This window comes from Channa argus, unplaced genomic scaffold (genome assembly GCF_033026475.1).
Source record: "Channa argus isolate prfri unplaced genomic scaffold, Channa argus male v1.0 Contig039, whole genome shotgun sequence".
NCBI lineage: Eukaryota > Metazoa > Chordata > Actinopteri > Anabantiformes > Channidae > Channa > Channa argus.
This window is the reverse complement of record NW_027125258.1, coordinates 69,105-87,792: the sequence shown is the minus strand read 5'-3', so window position 1 is coordinate 87,792 and position 18,688 is coordinate 69,105. Positions and strand designations below refer to the sequence as shown.

Genomic DNA, 18,688 nt, shown 5'->3' with positions numbered 1-18,688 from the left:
GCACAAAGTACTCTATGTCTCTGGAACAAGATGAGCTCGTTGACAATGCCACTGTGTGTCTCCCAGTTGGTGGAGTAACTGAGTCACTCATTGGGGCAAAAAAACCTACAACTAGCCAGCGGTAGGTTCCACCGAGATTTGAACTCGGATCACTGGATTCAAAGTCCAGAGTGCTCACCATTACACCATGGAACCATTTCACATTGTTAGGCTACTTTTGTTGAACAGTTTCTTCCAGACGATTTGATTCATTTCATTATTGTGTGCATATTGACAACTTGGAGATTGGGTGATCATGTAGCAAACTATAAAATTGTCAATACAAGGAAGTTTGGGTACATATAAGCACTGTGTCACTCTTACCTCTGTGTGTGATGTTCATTGCATCTATCCAGATGAACTGTAACTTGTATAACATCAAAGTCTCTGAATTCATCCAGGTAAGCAGCATTGGAGAATAGGTGGTTCCCCACCTTTGACTAATGTGGGAGAATGTGTTTTTCAAGTGTCAGCTGTTGTCCCTAAAATCAAACATTTGTCAGAAGTGGGATTCGAACCCACGCCTCCAGGAGAGACTGCGACCTGAACTCAGCGCCTTAGACCGCCCGGCCATCCTGACAACAGAAGGGGGGGTTGTTTGGTACTCCAAAGAATTGTGAATCAAATGTGCAAACTCGTCATCAGCCTTTCTCTTTATCAGTTCATTGCTACCCTGGCCATCAGTGATTGATGCGTGAAGTATGGGATGTCTCAGGCAAAAAAGAGCTTGTTGATTAAGCCACTACACATCTGTCAGCTGGTATTGGTGTTCTTCTGCCCTTTGCTGGGAAGACATCAATTCATGGAGCTTTAACATATGCATTCATTTTTTCAGCAAACTCCAGAAAAAGAGTTCTTAGAGTAACCAGTATCCAATTATTGCATTACATTAATTGAACCCCGTCATTTGATAGAGTACTAGAGTCATTGAATGGAGCACAACAGAAAGAACTGTTGCCAAAGTTGCCTGCATTTATTGCACATTAAATCCTGAGACCAGCAACACAGCTCAAAGGACAAGCTGGTTTTATTCGTTCTACACTATAACAGGTCCCACCGTGATTTCAATTCAATTCAATTCAATTCAATTCAACTTTATTTATATAGCGCCAATTCACAACAAAGTCATCTCAGGGCACTTTACAGAATAAAGTCAAGATTATAAAGATATATAAAGAGAACCCAACAATTCCCCCTGGAGCAAGCCATAGGCAACAGTGGAGAGGAAAAACTCCCATTAACGGAAGAAACCTCCAGCAGAACCAGGCTCAGGGTGGACGGCCATCTGCCTCGACCGGTTGGGGTGAGTGGAAAGCATTAACAAAACATCGGGCAGATTGGTAGGACCAGTAGCTTCACGCTGGAAGACACACAGCTTCAAAGCCGGGGGACACCTGCAGAAAGGGACAGAGAGAAGGGGACAGAGGAGGACAAAGACAACTACGGGAGAGAACACACAGAGTTAATGACATACAGTGGTGACAATTGCGGGATGAGAGGAGAGGAAAGAGGTCAAGAGGAGGAAAGGAGCTCAGTGCATTGGGGGGTGGGACCCCCAGCAGTCTAAGCCTATGGAAATTTATGGAGTGTTTTCTAATAATGTTGCCTAAAGGAGACATATATAAAGTAAAAAGTATTGGTCCTAACACAGAGCCTTGTGGAACTCCATAGCTAACCTTTATGTGCATGGAGGATTCATCATTAACATGAACAAATTGAAATCTATCAGATAGATAAGATTTAAACCAACCTAGTGCAGTTCCTGTAATTCCAATTTCATGTTCCAGTCTCTGTAATAAAATGTTATGATCAATGGTATCAAATGCAGCACTAAGATCTAACAGAACAAGTATAGAGATGAGTCCAGTATCTGAGGCCATGAGAAGATCGTTGGTGACTTTTACCAGTGCTGTTTCTGTACTATGATGAACTCTAAATCCTGACTGAAAGTCTTCATACAAATTATTCCTATGAAGGTGATCACATAATTGTTTTGCGACTACTTTTTCAATTATTTTAGAAATAAAGGGGAGATTAGATATTGGTCTGTAATTGGCTAAAACACCTGGGTCAAGACAGGGTTTTTTAAGTAATGGTTTAATTACAGCTACCTTATAGGCCTGTGGTACATAGCCTGTTTCTAAAGATAGATTTATGATATCTAATATGAATGCATCTATTAAGGGTAAAACTTCCTTGAGCAGCTTAGTTGGAATAGGGTCTAGCAGACAGGTTGTTGGTTTAGATGAGGTAATAATTGAAGTTAGCTCAGAGAGATCTATGGGTAAAAAGCAGTCTAACAGGGATTGGGGCCTTATCGATGACTCTAGCACTGCTGTACATGAAGATCTATCTGTAATTTTTGGGGGGAGGATCTGGTGAATTCGTTCTCTAATAGCTACAATTTTATTCATAAAGAAGGTCATGAAGTCATTGCTGCTCAAAGTTAAGGGAAAACTATGCTCAACAGAACTATGGCTCTTAGTCAGCCTGGCTACAGTGCTGAACAGAAACCGGGGGTTGTTCTTGTTTTCTTCTATTAATGATGAATAATATGCTGTTCTGGCATCACTGAGAGCTTTTTTGTACATTTTTAAACTATTTTTCCAGGCTAAATGAGATTCTTCTAACTTTCTGGAATGCCACTTCCTTTCTAACTTTCATGTTTCCTGTTTTAAGTTGCGTGTTTGTGAACTATACCATGGAGATCGCCTCTGCTGGTTTGCTGCCTTCTTTTTTAGAGGGGCAACACTATCGAGTATCGTACGTAGTGAGGCTGCAGAATTGTCAACAAGATAATCTACTTGTGCAGGAGTAACATTAAGGAGACTACTTTCCATTGTATTAACATATGGTGAAGCAAATGATGAAGAAATAATTTCTTTAAATTTGTTGACAGCTTTTTCACTTAAGCATCTGCTATAGTGGAATTTTTCTATAACTGCTATATAGTCTGTTATTGTAAATTCAAATGTCATTAAAAAATGGTCAGACAGAAGAGAGTTGTGAGGAAATATGGTTAAATTATCCGCTTCAATTCCATACGTAAGGACAAGGTCTAACGTGTAACTAAAACAGTGAGTGGGTTTATTTACATTTTGGGAAAAACCAATTGAATCTAATAATGAATTAAATGCAGTGCTCAGGCAGTTACTGTCAGCATCTACATGAATGTTAAAGTCACCCACTATAATGACTTTATCTGTACTAAGCACTAAATCAGATAGAAAATCAGAAAATTCAATCAAAAACTCTGAATAAGGGACTGGAGGACGGTACACGATAACAAATAATAGTGGTTTTTGAGTTTACCAGTTTGGGTGTGAAAGGCTAAGAGTAAGGCTTTCAAATGAGTTATAACTATGTTTAGGTCTAGGGTTTATTGATAAGCTAGAATGGAAGATTGCTGCAACTCCTCCACCTCTGCCTGTGCTTCTAGGAACATAATAATTAATATGACTTGGGGGTGTTGACTCATTTAAACTGACATATTCTTCCTGCTGCAACCAAGTTTCAGTGAGACAAAATAAATCGAATCGATGATCACTTATTAAGTCATTTACTAACAGAGATTTAGAAGAGAGAGATCTGATATTTAATAATCCACATTTAATAGTTTTGGGGTTTTGTTCTGTAAGAGGAGTAGTCTTAACTTTTATTAGGTTATTATGATTAACTCCTCTTGTTGATTTGAATTCAGATCCCTGGATTCCCAGTCCAGAGTGCTTACCTATACACCAGGGAATCTCCAGATGCTGCCAAATGAAGAATGTGTGCACTGGAAATGTGAACAGTGTTACACAGACAACAGTTTTAACAGTCTGTGGTTTTACTGAGCAGTCCTGAACACTCAGATGCTTGACTGGGGTTTCAAGGCTTATTGCATTTCACAGGGAGATATTTCAACTACTAGACCTTATGACTCTGTTTGGTGTGAAACACAAAAATAGGGAAGCACTTGAAAACGAGGGGTAGGGTTATAAATTAGGAATTTGGGATTGTGTCTGGGATCGCACTTCATGCCCAAAATGTGTTTTTAGCATTATCTGAATGAGATCCGCAAGGATATTTACTTAAGAGTGTGTCTATCGTAAACCATTGTGCAACCTTTGCCTCATCTCTCTCCCTGTAATAGTTCTTTAAACACTTGCCATGAGTGTTGATTGCACAAAGTACTCTATGTCTCTGGAACAAGATGAGCTCGTTGACAATGCCACTGTGTGTCTCCCAGTTGGTGGAGTAACTGAGTCACTCATTGGGGCAAAAAAACCTACAACTAGCCAGCGGTAGGTTCCACCGAGATTTGAACTCCGATCACTGGATTCAAAGTCCAGAGTGCTCACCATTACACCATGGAACCATTTCACATTGTTAGGCCACTTTTGTTGAACAGTTTCTTCCAGACGATTTGATTCATTTCATTATTGCGTGCATATTGACAACTTGGAGATTGGGTGATCATGTAGCAAACTATAAAATTGTCAATACAAGGAAGTTTGGGTACATCTAAGCACTGTGTCACTCTTATCTCTGTGTGTGATGTTCATTGCATCTATTCAGATGAACTGTAATTTGTATAACATCAAAGTCTATGAATTCGTCCAGGTAAGCAGCATTGGAGAATAGGTGGTTCCCCACCTTTGACTAATGTGGGAGAATGTGTTTTCCAAGTGTCAGTTGTTGTCCCTAAAATCCAACATTTGTCAGAAGTGGGATTCGAACCCACGCCTCCAGGAGAGACTGCTACCTGAACGCAGCTCCTTAGACCGCTCGGCCATCCTGACAACAGAAGGTGGGGTTGTTTGGTACTCCAAAGAAATCCGAAAAGACAGCGTTTAGATTATGCGTAATTATTGTGAATCAAATGTGCAAACTCGTCATCAGGCTATCTCTTTATCAGTTCATTGCTACCCTGGCCATCAGTGATTGATGCGTGAAGTATGGGATGTCTCAGGCAAAAAAGAGCTTGTTGATTAAGCCACTACACATCTGTCAGCTGGTATTGGTGTTCTTCTGCCCTTTGCTGGGAAGACATCAATTCATGGAGCTTTAACATATGCATTCATTTTTTCAGCAAACTCCAGAAAAAGAGTTCTTAGAGTAACCAGTATCCAATTATTGCATTACATTAATTGAACCACGTCATTTGGTAGAGTACTAGAGTCATTGAATGGAGCACAACAGAAAGAACTGTTGCCAAAGTTGCCTGCATTTATTGCACATTAAATCCTGAGACCAGCAACACAGCTCAAAGGACGAGCTGGTTTTATTCGTCCTACACTATAACAGGTCCCACCGTAATTTGAACTCAGATCGCTGGATTCACAGTCCAGAGTGCTTACCTATACACCAGGGAATCTCCAGATGCTGCCAAATGAAGAATATGCGCACTGGAAATGTGAACAGTGTTGCACAGACAACAGTTGTAACAGTCTGTGGTTTTACTGAGCAGTCCTGAACACTCTGATGCTTGACAGGGGTTTCAAGGCTTATTGCATTTCACAGGAAGATATTTCCACTACTAGCCCTTATGACTCTGTTTGGGGTGAAACACAAAAATAGGGAAGCACTTAAAAACGAGGGGTCGGGTTATAAATTAGGAATTTGGGATTGTGTCTGGGATCGCACTTCATGCCCAAAATGTGTTTTTAGCATTATCTGAATGAGATCCGCAAGGATATTTACTTAAGAGTGTGTCTATCGTAAACCATTGTGCAACCTTTGCCTCATCTCTCTCCCTGTATTAGTTCTTTAAACACTTGCCATGAGTGTTGATTGCACAAAGTACTCTATGTCTCTGGAACAAGATGAGCTCGTTGACAATGCCACTGTGTGTCTCCCAGTTGGTGGAGTAACTGAGTCACTCATTGGGGCAAAAAAACCTACAACTAGCCAGCAGTAGGTTCCACCGAGATTTGAACTCGGATCACTGGACTCAAAGTCCAGAGTGCTCACCATTACACCATGGAACCATTTTACATTGTTAGGCTACTTTTGTTGAGCAGTTTCTTCCAGACGATTTGATTAATTTCAGTATTGTGTGCATATTGACAACTTGGAGATTGGGTGATCATGTAGCAAACTATAAAATTGTCAATACAAGGAAGTTTGGGTACATCTAAGCACTGTGTCACTCTTATCTCTGTGTGTGATGTTCATTGCATCTATCCAGAAGAACTGTAACTTGTATAACATCAAAGTCTATGAATTCATCCAGGTAAGCAACATTGGACAATAGGTGGTTCCCCACCTTTGACTACTGTGGGAGAATGTGTTTTCCAAGTGTCAGCTGTTGTCCATAAAATCCAACATTTGTCAGAAGTGGGATTCAAACCCACACCTCCAGGAGAGACTGTGACCTGAACGCAGCGCCTTAGACCGCTCGGCCATCCTGACAACAGAACAGGCTTGGCTTGGTACTCCAAAAAAAAATGCGCAAAGACAGCATTTAGATTAGGCGTAATTATTGTAAATCAAATGTGCAAACTCGTCATCAGCCTATCTCTTTATCGGTTTATTGCTACCCTGGCCATCAGTGATGGATGCGTGAAGTATGGTATGTCTCAGGCAAAAAAGAGCTTGTTGATTAAGACACTACACACCTGTCAGCTGGTATTGGTGTTCTTCTGCCCTTTACTGGCAAGACATCAATTCATAGAGCTTTAACATATACATTCAGTTTTTCAGCAAACTCCAGAAAAGGTAACCAGTATCCAAATATTGCATTATATTAATTGAACCACGTCATTTGGTAGAGTACTAAAGTCATTGAATGGAGCATAAGAGAAAGAACTGTTGCCAAAGTTGCCTGCATTTATTGCACATTAAAACCTGAGAACAGCAAGCCAGCTTAAAGGTCCAGCTGGTTTTATTTATTCTACAGTATAACAGGTCCCATCGTGATTTGAACTCAGATTGCTGGATTCATAGTCCAAAGTGCTTACCTATACACCAGGGAATCTCCAGATGCTGCCAAATGAAGCAAGTGTGCACTGGAAAAGTGAACAGTGTTACACAGACACTATTTTTAATATATTTCAAATACTAACCCTTATGACAAAAATAAGGAAGCACTTGAAAACTAGGGTAGGGTTATAAAAGAGGAATTGGGGATTGTGTGTGGGATCGCACTTCATGCCCAAAATGTGTTTTTATCATTATGTGACAGAGATCAGCAAGGATTATTATTTTAAACCATCGTGCAGGCTTGGCGTCATTTCTGTGCCGGTATCAGTTTTTTTGGATTTGTCATGAGTGTTTAGTGCACATAGTATTCTGTTTCTGGAACAAGATGAGCTCCATGACAATGCCACTGTGAGTCTCCCAGTTGGTGGAGTAACCGAGTCATTCATTGGATCAATGAAAGCTACAACCTGCCCACAGTAGGTCCCACCGAGATTTGAACTCGGATCGCTGGATTCAGAGTCCAGAGTGCTCACTATTACACCATGGAACCTTTCCACATTGCTAGCTTAATGTTGTTGAACAAGTTCTTCCACACAATTTGATTCATTTCATTATTGTCTCCAACTTGACAACTTGGAGATTTGGCTGATCATGTAGCAAACTAAAAAAATGTCAATACGAGGCGGTTTGGGTACATCTAAGCACTGTGTCACTTTTATCTCAGTGTGTGATGTTCATTGCATCTATCCAGATGCAATGTAACTTGTATAACATCAAAATCTATGGATTTGGCCAATAGAGTCAGTCTCAAATGGACTCTCATTAGTGATTATAGGGCATAGATGAAAGACTACCTTTGATACGTAACTAGTGGAGTGCCAAAGCCATGCTCCTTGAGCTACACAGCCCTGCTTGTTTGTCAGCTATCCGTGCTTTACCCATTGCTCCTGCACTTTCTGTCTGATTGAACACACCTTATCCAGGTAAGCAGTCTTGGAGAATAGGTGGTTCCCTACCTCTGACGAATGTGGAAGAATGGATCCAATGTGTTTTCCAAGTGTCAGCTGTTGTCCTTAAAAAACAACATTTGTCAGAAGTGGGATTCCAACCCACGCCTCCAGGAGAGACTGCGACCTTAACGCAGCGCCTTAGACCGCTCGGCCATCCTGACAACAGAACAGGCTTGGTTTGGTACTCCAAAAAAAATGCGCAAAGACAGCATTTAGATTAGGCATAATTATTGTAAATCAAAAGTGCAAACTCGTCATCAGCCTATCTCTTTATCAGTTTATTGAAGTTGCAACTGGATTCTGGACTTCCTGACTGGGAGACCCCAGTCAGTCCGGATCGGGAACAACATCTCCAGCACCACCACACTGAGCACTGGAGCCCCTCAGGGCTTTGTGCTCAGCCCTCTGCTGTTCACTCTGCTGACGCACGACTGTGTAGCAATGCACAGCTCAAACCACATAGTCAAGTTTGCTGATGACACGACCGTGGTGGGTCTAATCAGCAAGAACGACGAGTCAGCCTACAGAGAGGAGGTGCAACGTGCAACGATTAACAGCCTGGTGTGGAGGAAACAACCTGTCTCTGAACGTTGACAAAACTAAAGAGATGGTTGTGGACTTCAGGAGAGCACAGGGTGACCATTCTCCATTGATCATCGATGGATCCTCAGTGGAGATAGTCAAGAGCACCAAATTCCTTGGTGTTCATCTGGCGGACAACCTCACCTGGTCAGTCAACACCAGCTCCATCACCAAGAAGGCCCAGCAGCGTCTCTACTTCCTGAGAAGGCTGAGGAAAGCCCATCTCCCTCCCCCCATCCTGACCATGTTCTACAGAGGGACCATTGAGAGCATCCTGAGCAGCTGCATCACTGCCTGGTTTGGGAACTGCACCGTCGCGGATCGCAAGACCCTACAGAGGATAGTGAGGACAGCTGAGAAGATCATCGGAGTCTCTCTGCCCTCTATCATGCACATTTACACCACACGCTGCATCCGCAAAGCCAACAGCATTGTGGACGACCCCACACACCCATCACACACACTCTTCACACTCCTGCCATCAGGAAAGAGGTTCCGAAGCATTCGGGCCACCACATCCAGACTATGCAACAGTTTTTTCCCACAAGCCATCAGGCTCCTCAACACACAGAACTGAAATAGAACTTAAACACACTGCAAACCGAACTCAGCACATTCTCATCACTCACTACTCATCTCATTCCACCACCACTTATTTATTATTTATTTACTTTTATCATTCTACATTTACTGCACTACACTGTTTACCTGCTGTTTTTTTTTTGCACATTCCAATGCAATTGCACTTTTTTTACATGCTGGACATTTAAATGCACTATACCGTTTACATGCTGCTCTTTTTTTTAACACCCCTAGCACACTTAACTGAACTGTACTGTACTGTAAAATAGTATACAGTAGGTTTACTGGTCGGCACTGTCTTGGGTCTTGTGTCTTGTGTCCTGTCCTGTGTTACTTGTGTTGTCTGTCTACACTGTCCGTCTGTACTGTTTTTTCGTCTGCACTGTTTGCACTTGGTTGCACTCGATGCACTTTATTATAGCTTGTGTTGTTTGTAGCACCTTGGTTCTTGGAGAAACGTTATCTCGTTTCTACTGTGTACTGTGTACCACTGTGTATAGTAGAAATGACAATAAAAGCCACTTGACTTGACTTGACTTGACTTGCTACCCTGGCCATCAGTGATGGATGCGTGAAGTATGGTATGTCTCAGGCAAAAAAGAGCTTGTTGATTAAGACACTACACACCTGTCAGCTGGTATTGGTGTTCTTCTGCCCTTTACTGGCAAGACATCAATTCATAGAGCTTTAACATATACATTCAGTTTTTCAGCAAACTCCAGAAAAGGTAACCAGTATCCAAATATTGCATTATATTAATTGAACCACTTCATTTGGTAGAGTACTAAAGTCATTGAATGGAGCATAAGAGAAAGAACTGTTGCCAAAGTTGCCTGCATTTATTGCACATTAAAACCTGAGAACAGCAAGCCAGCTTAAAGGTCCAGCTGGTTTTATTTATTCTACAGTATAACAGGTCCCATCGTGATTTGAACTCAGATTGCTGGATTCATAGTCCAGAGTGCTTACCTATACACCAGGGAATCTCCAGATGCTGCCAAATGAAGCAAGTGTGCACTGGAAAAGTGAACAGTGTTACACAGACACTATTTTTAATATATTTCAAATACTAACCCTTATGACAAAAATAAGGAAGCACTTGAAAACTAGGGTAGGGTTATAAAAGAGGAATTGGGGATTGTGTCTGGGATCGCACTTCATGCCCAAACTTGAATGGAATGCCCAAAATGTGTTTTTAGCATTATGTGACAGAGATCAGCAAGGATACTTAGCTAAGAGTGTGTTTATTTTGAACCATCGTGCAGGCTTGGCCTCATTTCTGTGCCGGTTTCAGTTTTTTTAGACTTGTCATGAGTGTTTAGTGCACATAGTATTCTGTTTCTGGAACAAGATGAGCTCCATGACAATGCCACTGTGAGTCTCCCAGTTGGTGGAGTAACCGAGTCAATCATTGCATCGAGAAAAGCTACAACCTGCCAACAGTAGGTCCCACCGAGATTTGAACTCGGATCGCTGGATTCAGAGTCCAGAGTGCTCACCATTACACCATGGAACCTTTCCACATTGCTAGCTTTATGTTGTTGAACAGGTTCTTCCACACAATTTGATTCATTTCATTATTGTCTCCAACTTGACAACTTGGAGATTTGGCTGATCATGTAGCAAACTAAAAAAATGTCAATACGAGGCAGTTTGGGTACATCTAAGCACTGTGTCACTTTTATCTCAGTGTGTGATGTTCATTGCATCTATCCAGATGCACTGTAACTTGTATAACATGAAAATCTATGGATTTGGCCAATACAGTCAGTCAAATAGACTCTCATTAGTGATTATAGGGCATAGATGAAAGACTACCTTTGATACGTAACTAGAGGGGTGCCAAAGCCATGCTCCTTGAGCTCCACAGCCCTGCTTGCTTGTCAGCTATCCGTGCTTTACCCACTGCTCCTGCACTTTCTGTCTGATTGAACACACCTTAGGTGGTTCCCCACCTCTGACGAATGTGGAAGAATGGATCCAATGTGTTTTCCAAGTGTCAGCTGTTGTCCTTAAAAAACAACATTTGTCAGAAGTGGGATTCGAACCCACGCCTCCAGGAGAGACTGCGACCTTAACGCAGCGCCTTAGACCGCTCGGCCATCCTGACAACAGAACAGGCTTGGTTTGGTACTCCAAAAAAAATGCGCAAAGACAGCATTTAGATTAGGCGTAATTATTGTAAATCAAATGTGCAAACTCGTCATCAGCCTATCTCTTTATCGGTTTATTGCTACCCTGGCCATCAGTGATGGATGCGTGAAGTATGGTATGTCTCAGGCAAAAAAGAGCTTGTTGATTAAGACACTACACACCTGTCAGCTGGTATTGGTGTTCTTCTGCCCTTTACTGGCAAGACATCAATTCATAGAGTTTTAACATATACATTCAGTTTTTCAGCAAACTCCAGAAAAAGAGTTCTTAGAGTAACCAGTATCCAATTATTGCATTACATTAATTGAACCACGTCATTTGGTAGAGTACTAGAGTCATTGAATGGAGCACAAAAGAAAGAACTGTTGCCAAAGTTGCCTGCATTTATTGCACATTAAATCCTGAGACCAGCAACACAGCTCAAAGGACGAGCTGGTTTTACTCGTTCTACACTAACCTCATTGGAGACCTGATTTCCAGGTGTGTTTGCGCAAAGTCCCACTTTGTTTCAGCAATCACTTTTAGATCAACTGCAACTATTTAGCAGTTTGTTTTCTGCATCTTCCTCCAGACAGTAAGTCTTAGGCTTGGAATATATTGCTTTGAACTACCCGTTTGGGTGCACATCATGGCCACCTCATTTGACGTAATTTAAAGTGGAGCGTCAGTTGTGCGTGAAGTGAGTAAAGCTCTTGTAAGAGAGTTTAGTGGGTCTCAGTTGGAGTGTTGGGTAGATGATTAATTTTGTTTGGCAAAACGTTTGTACAAGCAGCCAAGTCTGGCTGCAGTTGCAGCTGGGTTTTCTGAATTGCTTCTCTTTCGAAAACCTCAGCATCCATCGTGGGGCTTGCAGCCTTTTGTTACGTATATACGGACAGTATGAGAAACCTCATTGGAAACCTGATTTCCAGTTGTGTTTGCACAAAGTCCCACTTTGTTTCAGCAATCACTTTTAGATCAGCTGCAACTATTTAGCCGTTTGTTTTCAGCATCTTCCTCGGACAGTAAGTATTACGCTTGGAATATATTGCTTTGAACTAACCGTTTGCATGCACATCATGGCCACCTGACTTGACGTGAGTTGATGTGGAGCGTCAGTTGTCAGAAATTACTGCCAGGAGTGCCCGAGGTGCATTCTCGTAAGAATGTTGCGGCAGCATCATCTCAGCAGCACATTGGTATCTGGTAGAGAAGGATTATGCAGTAGTGTCGCCATGTCTTTTGCTTTGTGCATCAAAAGACAATCACGAGTTGCTAAAGTTGTCAAATACAAACATGTCTAAATCATGACCAACATGCAGAGGGAAGAAATGTCAGGAGTGGGATTTGAACCCACGCCTCCATTGGAGACCAGAAGTCCCTTTGGGGAAAGAGCCCTTGCTTAAGTCTGGCGCCTTAGACCGCTCGGCCATCCTGACAACCATTGGTGGGGATTGACTCTTTAGGACAGTGGAACTAACTCATTAGTTTATTATTCTCTAATTCAATCAACATACTCAAAGTGTTCTTGAGAAATGTCTCCATTTCTTGCAATATTCACCTTTGTCTCAGCTTGAAAGGACGTCATTCGGGACTTTGCACAACTTATGACAGTGACATGAAGTGAGTGAAGCTCTTGTAAGTGAGTTTAGTGGGTCTCAGTTGGATTGTTGGTTAGATGATTAATTTTGTTTGGCAAAACGATTGTACAAGCAGCCAAGTCTGGCTGCAGTTGCAGCTGGGTTTTCTGAATTGCTTCTCTTTCGAAAACCTCAGCATCCATCATGGGGCTTGCAGCCTTTTGTTACTTATATACGCACAGTTTGAGAAACCTGATTGGAAACATGGTTACGTTTATAAACGACAACGAAATTGGCGTTCTCCGACTGGTATCTAGTCGGGTAAAGTCAGTTTCCATACCTCAGTTTGTGAAATCAGCTCCCCTGAGAAAGCTGACTGTAATTTGGCTACTTTACTGTGTGTAATTGCCGGAAGTGACTTTCATTTTCAGCTGGACAAGAGATCAAGTTTTTCTGCAGTTATAGTGTGGGTCTGCAGAAACTGAACCCCTGAAAAGACCTTTTGATCCTCAATAAAGCAACATATTTCCAGGCGTGTTTGAGCAAAGTCCCACTCTGTTTCAGCAATCACTTTTAGATCAGCTGCAACTATTTAGCCGTTTGTTTTCAGCATCTTCCTCGGACAGTAAGTATTACGCTTGGAATATATTGCTTTGAACTAACCGTTTGCATGCACATCATGGCCACCTGACTTGACGTGAGTTGATGTGGAGCGTCAGTTGTCAGAAATTACTACCAGGAGTGCACGAGGTGCATTCTCGTAAGAATGTTGCGGCAGCATCATCTCAGCAGCACATTGGTATCTGGTAGAGAAGGATTATGCAATAGTGTCGCCATGTCTTTTGCTTTGTGCAACAAAATACAATCACGAGTTGCTAAAGTTGTCAAATACAAACATGTCTAAATCATGACCAACATGCAGAGGGAAGAAATGTCAGGAGTGGGATTTGAACTTACGCCTCCATTGGAGACCAGAAGTCCCATTGGGGAAAGAGCCCTTGCTTAAGTCTGGCGCCTTAGACCGCTCGGCCATCCTGACAGCCATTGGTGAGAATTGACTCTTTAGGACAGTGGAACTAACTCATTAGTTTATTATTCTCTAATTCAATCAACATACTCAAGGTGTTCTTGAGAAAAGTCTCCATTTCTTGCAATATTCACCTTTGTCTCAGCTTGAAAGGACGTCAGTCGGGACTTTGCACAACTTATGACAGTGACATGAACTGAGTGAAGCTCTTGTAAGTGAGTTTAGTGGGTCTCAGTTGGAGTGTTGGTTAGATGATTAATTTTGTTTGGCAAAACGTTTGTACAAGCAGCCAAGTCTGGCTGCAGTCGCAGCTCGGTTTTCTGAATTGCTTCTCTTTCAAAAACCTCAGCATCCATCGTGGGGCTTGCAGCCTTTTGTTACGTATATACGCACAGTTTGAGAAACCTCATTGGAAACCTGATTTCCAGGTGTGTTTGCGCAAAGTCCCACTTTGATTCAGCAATCACTTTTAGATCAACTGCAACTATTTAGCAGTTTGTTTTCTGCATCTTCCTCCAGACAGTAAGTCTTAGGCTTGGAATATATTGCTTTGAACTAACCGTTTGGGTGCACATCATGGCCACCTCATTTGACGTGAGTTAAAGTGGAGCCTCAGTTGTGCGTGAAGTGAGTAAAGCTCTTGTAAGTGAGTTTAGTGGGTCTCAGTTGGAGTGTTGGTTAGATGATTAATTTTGTTTGGCAAAACGTTTGTACAAGCAGCCAAGTCTGGCTGCAGTTGCAGCTGGGTTTTCTGAATTGCTTCTCTTTCGAAAATATCAGAATCCATCATGGGGCTTGCAGCCTTTTCTTACTTATATACGCACTGTTTGAGAAACCTGATTGGAAACATGGTTACGTTTATAAACGACAACAAATTGGCGTTCTCCGACTGGTATCTATTCGGGTAAGGTCAGTTTCCATACCTTAGTTTGTGAAATCAGCTCCCTGAGAAAGCCGATTTTAATTTGGCTACTTTACTGTGTGTAATTGCCGGAAGTGACTTTCATTTTCAGCTGGACAAGAGATCAAGTTTTTCTGCCGTTTTAGTGTGGGTCTCCTGAAACTGAACTCCTGAAAAGACCTTTTGATATTCAATAAAGCAACATATTTCCAGGCGTGTTTGAGCAAAGTCCCACTCTGTTTCAGCAATCACTTTTAGATCAGTTGCAACTATTTAGCCATTTGTTTTCAGCATCTTCCTCCAGACAGTAAGTCTTAGGCTTGGAATATATTGCTTTGAACTAACCGTTTGGGTGCACATCATGGCCACCTCACTTGACGTGAGTTAATGTGGAGCGTCGGTTGTGCGTGAAGTGAGTAAAGCTCTTGTAAGTGAGTTTAGTGGGTCTCAGTTGGAGTGTTGGTTAGATGATTAATTTTGTTTGGCAAAACGTTTGTACAAGCAGCCAAGTCTGGCTGCAGTTGCAGCTGGGTTTTCTGAATTGCTTCTCTTTCGAAAACCTCAGCATCCATCATGGGGCTTGCAGCCTTTTGTTACTTATATACGCACAGTTTGAGAAACCTGATTGGAAACATGGTTACGTTTATAAACGACAACGAAATCGGCGTTTTCCGACTGGTATCTAGTCGGGTAAAGTCAGTTTCCATACCTCAGTTTGTGAAATCAGCTCCCCTGAGAAAGCCGACTGTAATTTGGCTACTTTACTGTGTGTAATTGCCGGAAGTGACTTTCATTTTCAGCTGGACAAGAGATCAAGTTTTTCTGCAGTTATAGTGTGGGTCTGCAGAAACTGAACTCCTGAAAAGACCTTTTGATCCACAATAAAGCAACATATTTCCAGGCGTGTTTGAGCAAAGTCCCACTCTGTTTCAGCAATCACTTTTAGATCAGCTGCAACTAATTAGCCGTTTGTTTTCAGCATCTTCCTCGGACAGTAAGTATTACGCTTGGAATATATTCCTTTGAACTAACCGTTTGCATGCACATCATGGCCACCTGACTTGACGTGAGTTGATGTGGAGCATCAGTTGTCAGAAATTACTACCAGGAGTGCCCGAGGTGCATTCTCGTAAGAATGTTGCGGCAGCATCATCTCAGCAGCACATTCGTATCTGGTAGAGAAGGATTATGCAATAGTGTCGCCATGTCTTTTGCTTTGTGCAACAAAAGACAATCACGAGTTGCTAAAGTTGTGAAATACAAACATGTCTAAATAATGACCAACATGCAGAGGGAAGAAATGTCAGGAGTGGGATTTGAACACACGCCTCCATTGAAGACCAGAAGTCCCTTTGGGGAAAGAGCCCTTGTTTAAGGCTGGCGCCTTAGACCGCTCGGCCATCCTGACAGCCATTTGTGGGAATTGACTCTTTAGGACAGTGGAACTAACTCATTAGTTCATTATTCTCTAATTCAATCAACATACTCAAGGTGTTCTTGAGAAAAGTCTCCATTTCTTGCAATATTCACCTTTGTCTCAGCTTGAAATGACGTCAGTCGGGAGTTTGCACAACTTATGACAGTGACATGAAGTGAGTGAAGCTCTTGTAAGTGAGTTTAGTGGGTCTCAGTTGGAGTGTTGGTTAGATGATTAATTTTGTTTGGCAAAACGTTTGTACAAGCAGCCAAGTCTGGCTGCAGTTGCAGCTGGGTTTTCTGAATTGCTTCTCTTTCGAAAACCTCAGCCTCCATCATGGGGCTTGCAGCCTTTTGTTACGTATATACGGACAGTTTGAGAAACCTCATTGGAAACCTGATTTCCAGTTGTGTTTGCACAAAGTCCCACTTTGTTTCAGCAATCACTTTTAGATCAACTGCAACTATTTAGCCGTTTGTTTTCAGCATCTTCTTCGGACAGTAAGTCTTACGCTTGGAATATATTGCTTTGAACTAACCGTTTGCATGCACATCATGGCCACCTCACTTGACGTGAGTTGATGTGGAGCGTCAGTTGTCAGAAATTACTGCCAGGAGTGCCCGAGGTGCATTCTCGTAAGAATGTTGCGGCAGCATCATCTCAGCAGCACATTGGTATCTGGTAGAGAAGGATTATGCAATAGTGTCGCCATGTCTTTTGCTTTGTGCAACAAAAGACAATCACAAGTTGCTAAAGTTGTCAAATACAAACATGTCTAAATCATGACCAACATGCAGAGGGAAGAAATGTTAGGAGTGGGATTTGAACTCACGCCTCCATTGGAGACCAGAAGTCCCTTTGGGGAAAGAGCCCTTGCTTAAGTCTTGCGCCTTAGACCGCTCGGCCCTCCTGACAGCCATTGGTGGGAATTGACTCTTTAGGACAGTGGAACTAACTCATTAGTTTATTATTCTCTAATTCAATCAACATACTCAAGGTGTTCTTGAGAAAAGTCTCCATTTCTTGCAATATTCACCTTTGTCTCAGCTTGAAAGGACGTCAGTCGGGACTTTGCACAACTTATGACAGTGACATGAAGTGAATGAAGCTCTTGTAAGTGAGTTTAGTGGGTCTCAGTTGGAGTGTTGGTTAGATGATTAATTTAGTTTGGCAAAACTTTTGTACAAGCAGCCAAGTCTGGCTGCAGTTGCAGCTGGGTTTTCTGAATTGCTTCTCTTTCGAAAACCTCAGCATCCATCGTGGGGCTTGCAGCCTTTTGTTACGTATATACGCACAGTTTGAGAAACCTCATTGGAAACCTGATTTCCAGGTGTGTTTGCGCAAAGTTCCACTTTGTTTCAGCAATCACTTTTAGATCAACTGCAACTATTTAGCAGTTTGTTTTCTGCATCTTCCTCCAGACAGTAAGTCTTAGGCTTGGAATATATTGCTTTGAACTAACCGTTTGGGTGCACATCATGGCCACCTCACTTGACGTGAGTTAATGTGGAGCGTCAGTTGTGCGTGAAGTGAGTAAAGCTCTTGTAAGTGAGTTTAGTGGGTCTCAGTTGGAGTGTTGGTTAGATGATTAATTTTGTTTGGCAAAACGTTTGTACAAGCAGCCAAGTCTGGCTGCAGTTGCAGCTGGGTTTTCTGAATTGCTTCTCTTTCGAAAACCTCAGCATCCATCGTGGGGCTTGCAGCCTTTTGTTACGTATATACGGACAGTTTGAGAAACCTCATTGGAAACCTGATTTCCAGGTGTGTTTGCGCAAAGTCCCACTTTGTTTCAGCAATCACTTTAAGATCAGCTGCAACTATTTAGCCGTTTGTTTTTAGCATCTTCTTCGGACAGTAAGTCTTACGCTTGGAATATATTGCTTTGAACTAACCGTTTGCATGCACATCATGGCCACCTCACTTGACGTGAGTTGATGTTGAGCGTCAGTTGTCAGAAATTACTGTCAGTAGTGCCCGAGGTGCATTCTCGTAAGAATGTTGCGGCAGCATCATCTCAGCAGCACATTCGTATCTGGTAGAGAAGGATTATGCAATAGTGTCGCCATGTCTTTTGCTTTGTGCAACAAAAGACAATCACGAGTTGCTAAAGTTGTCAAATGCAAACATGTCTAAATCATGACCAACATGCAGAGGGAAGAAATGTCAGGAGTGGGATTTGAACCCACGCCTCCTTTGGAGAACAGAAGTCCCTTTGGGGAAAGAGCCCTTGCTTAAGTCTGGCGCCTTAGAGCGCTCGGCCATCCTGACAGCCATTGGTGGGAATTGACTCTTTAGGACAGTGGAACTAACTCATTAGTTTATTATTCTCTAATTCAATCAACATGCTCAAGGTGTTCTTGAGAAAAGTCTCCATTTCTTGCAATATTCACCTTTGTCTCAGCTTGAAAGGACGTCAGTCGGGACTTTGCACAACTTATGACAGTCACATGAAGTGAGTGAAGCTCTTGTAAGTGAGTTTAGTGGGTCTCAGTTGGATTGTTGGTTAGATGA

At 42.1% G+C, this 18,688-nt stretch overlaps 11 non-coding genes across 11 annotated transcripts; all 11 read right to left on the bottom strand.

The window, feature by feature from the left end:
- Positions 1-123: 123 nt before the first annotated feature.
- Positions 124-195, bottom strand: trnaq-uug (transfer RNA glutamine (anticodon UUG)). The gene has a single exon. It is a non-coding gene; the product is annotated as a tRNA-Gln (tRNA).
- Positions 196-4,327: 4,132 nt separating this feature from the next.
- On the bottom strand, positions 4,328-4,399 carry trnaq-uug (transfer RNA glutamine (anticodon UUG)). Its single transcript has one exon. It is a non-coding gene; the product is annotated as a tRNA-Gln (tRNA).
- A 1,540-nt stretch (positions 4,400-5,939) lies between these two features.
- trnaq-uug (transfer RNA glutamine (anticodon UUG)) lies at positions 5,940-6,011 on the bottom strand. Its single transcript has one exon. It is a non-coding gene; the product is annotated as a tRNA-Gln (tRNA).
- A 1,412-nt stretch (positions 6,012-7,423) lies between these two features.
- trnaq-cug (transfer RNA glutamine (anticodon CUG)) lies at positions 7,424-7,495 on the bottom strand. Its single transcript has one exon. It is a non-coding gene; the product is annotated as a tRNA-Gln (tRNA).
- Positions 7,496-8,033: 538 nt separating this feature from the next.
- On the bottom strand, positions 8,034-8,116 carry trnal-aag (transfer RNA leucine (anticodon AAG)). The gene has a single exon. It is a non-coding gene; the product is annotated as a tRNA-Leu (tRNA).
- Positions 8,117-10,563: 2,447 nt separating this feature from the next.
- On the bottom strand, positions 10,564-10,635 carry trnaq-cug (transfer RNA glutamine (anticodon CUG)). The gene has a single exon. It is a non-coding gene; the product is annotated as a tRNA-Gln (tRNA).
- Positions 10,636-11,146: 511 nt separating this feature from the next.
- On the bottom strand, positions 11,147-11,229 carry trnal-aag (transfer RNA leucine (anticodon AAG)). The gene has a single exon. It is a non-coding gene; the product is annotated as a tRNA-Leu (tRNA).
- Positions 11,230-12,584: 1,355 nt separating this feature from the next.
- On the bottom strand, positions 12,585-12,691 carry trnal-uaa (transfer RNA leucine (anticodon UAA)). Its single transcript has 2 exons — positions 12,654-12,691; positions 12,585-12,629 (listed from the first exon to the last, which is right to left on the bottom strand). It is a non-coding gene; the product is annotated as a tRNA-Leu (tRNA).
- A 1,073-nt stretch (positions 12,692-13,764) lies between these two features.
- On the bottom strand, positions 13,765-13,871 carry trnal-uaa (transfer RNA leucine (anticodon UAA)). Its single transcript has 2 exons — positions 13,834-13,871; positions 13,765-13,809 (listed from the first exon to the last, which is right to left on the bottom strand). It is a non-coding gene; the product is annotated as a tRNA-Leu (tRNA).
- A 2,190-nt stretch (positions 13,872-16,061) lies between these two features.
- On the bottom strand, positions 16,062-16,168 carry trnal-uaa (transfer RNA leucine (anticodon UAA)). Its single transcript has 2 exons — positions 16,131-16,168; positions 16,062-16,106 (listed from the first exon to the last, which is right to left on the bottom strand). It is a non-coding gene; the product is annotated as a tRNA-Leu (tRNA).
- Positions 16,169-18,338: 2,170 nt separating this feature from the next.
- Positions 18,339-18,445, bottom strand: trnal-uaa (transfer RNA leucine (anticodon UAA)). Its single transcript has 2 exons — positions 18,408-18,445; positions 18,339-18,383 (listed from the first exon to the last, which is right to left on the bottom strand). It is a non-coding gene; the product is annotated as a tRNA-Leu (tRNA).
- Positions 18,446-18,688: the final 243 nt, after the last annotated feature.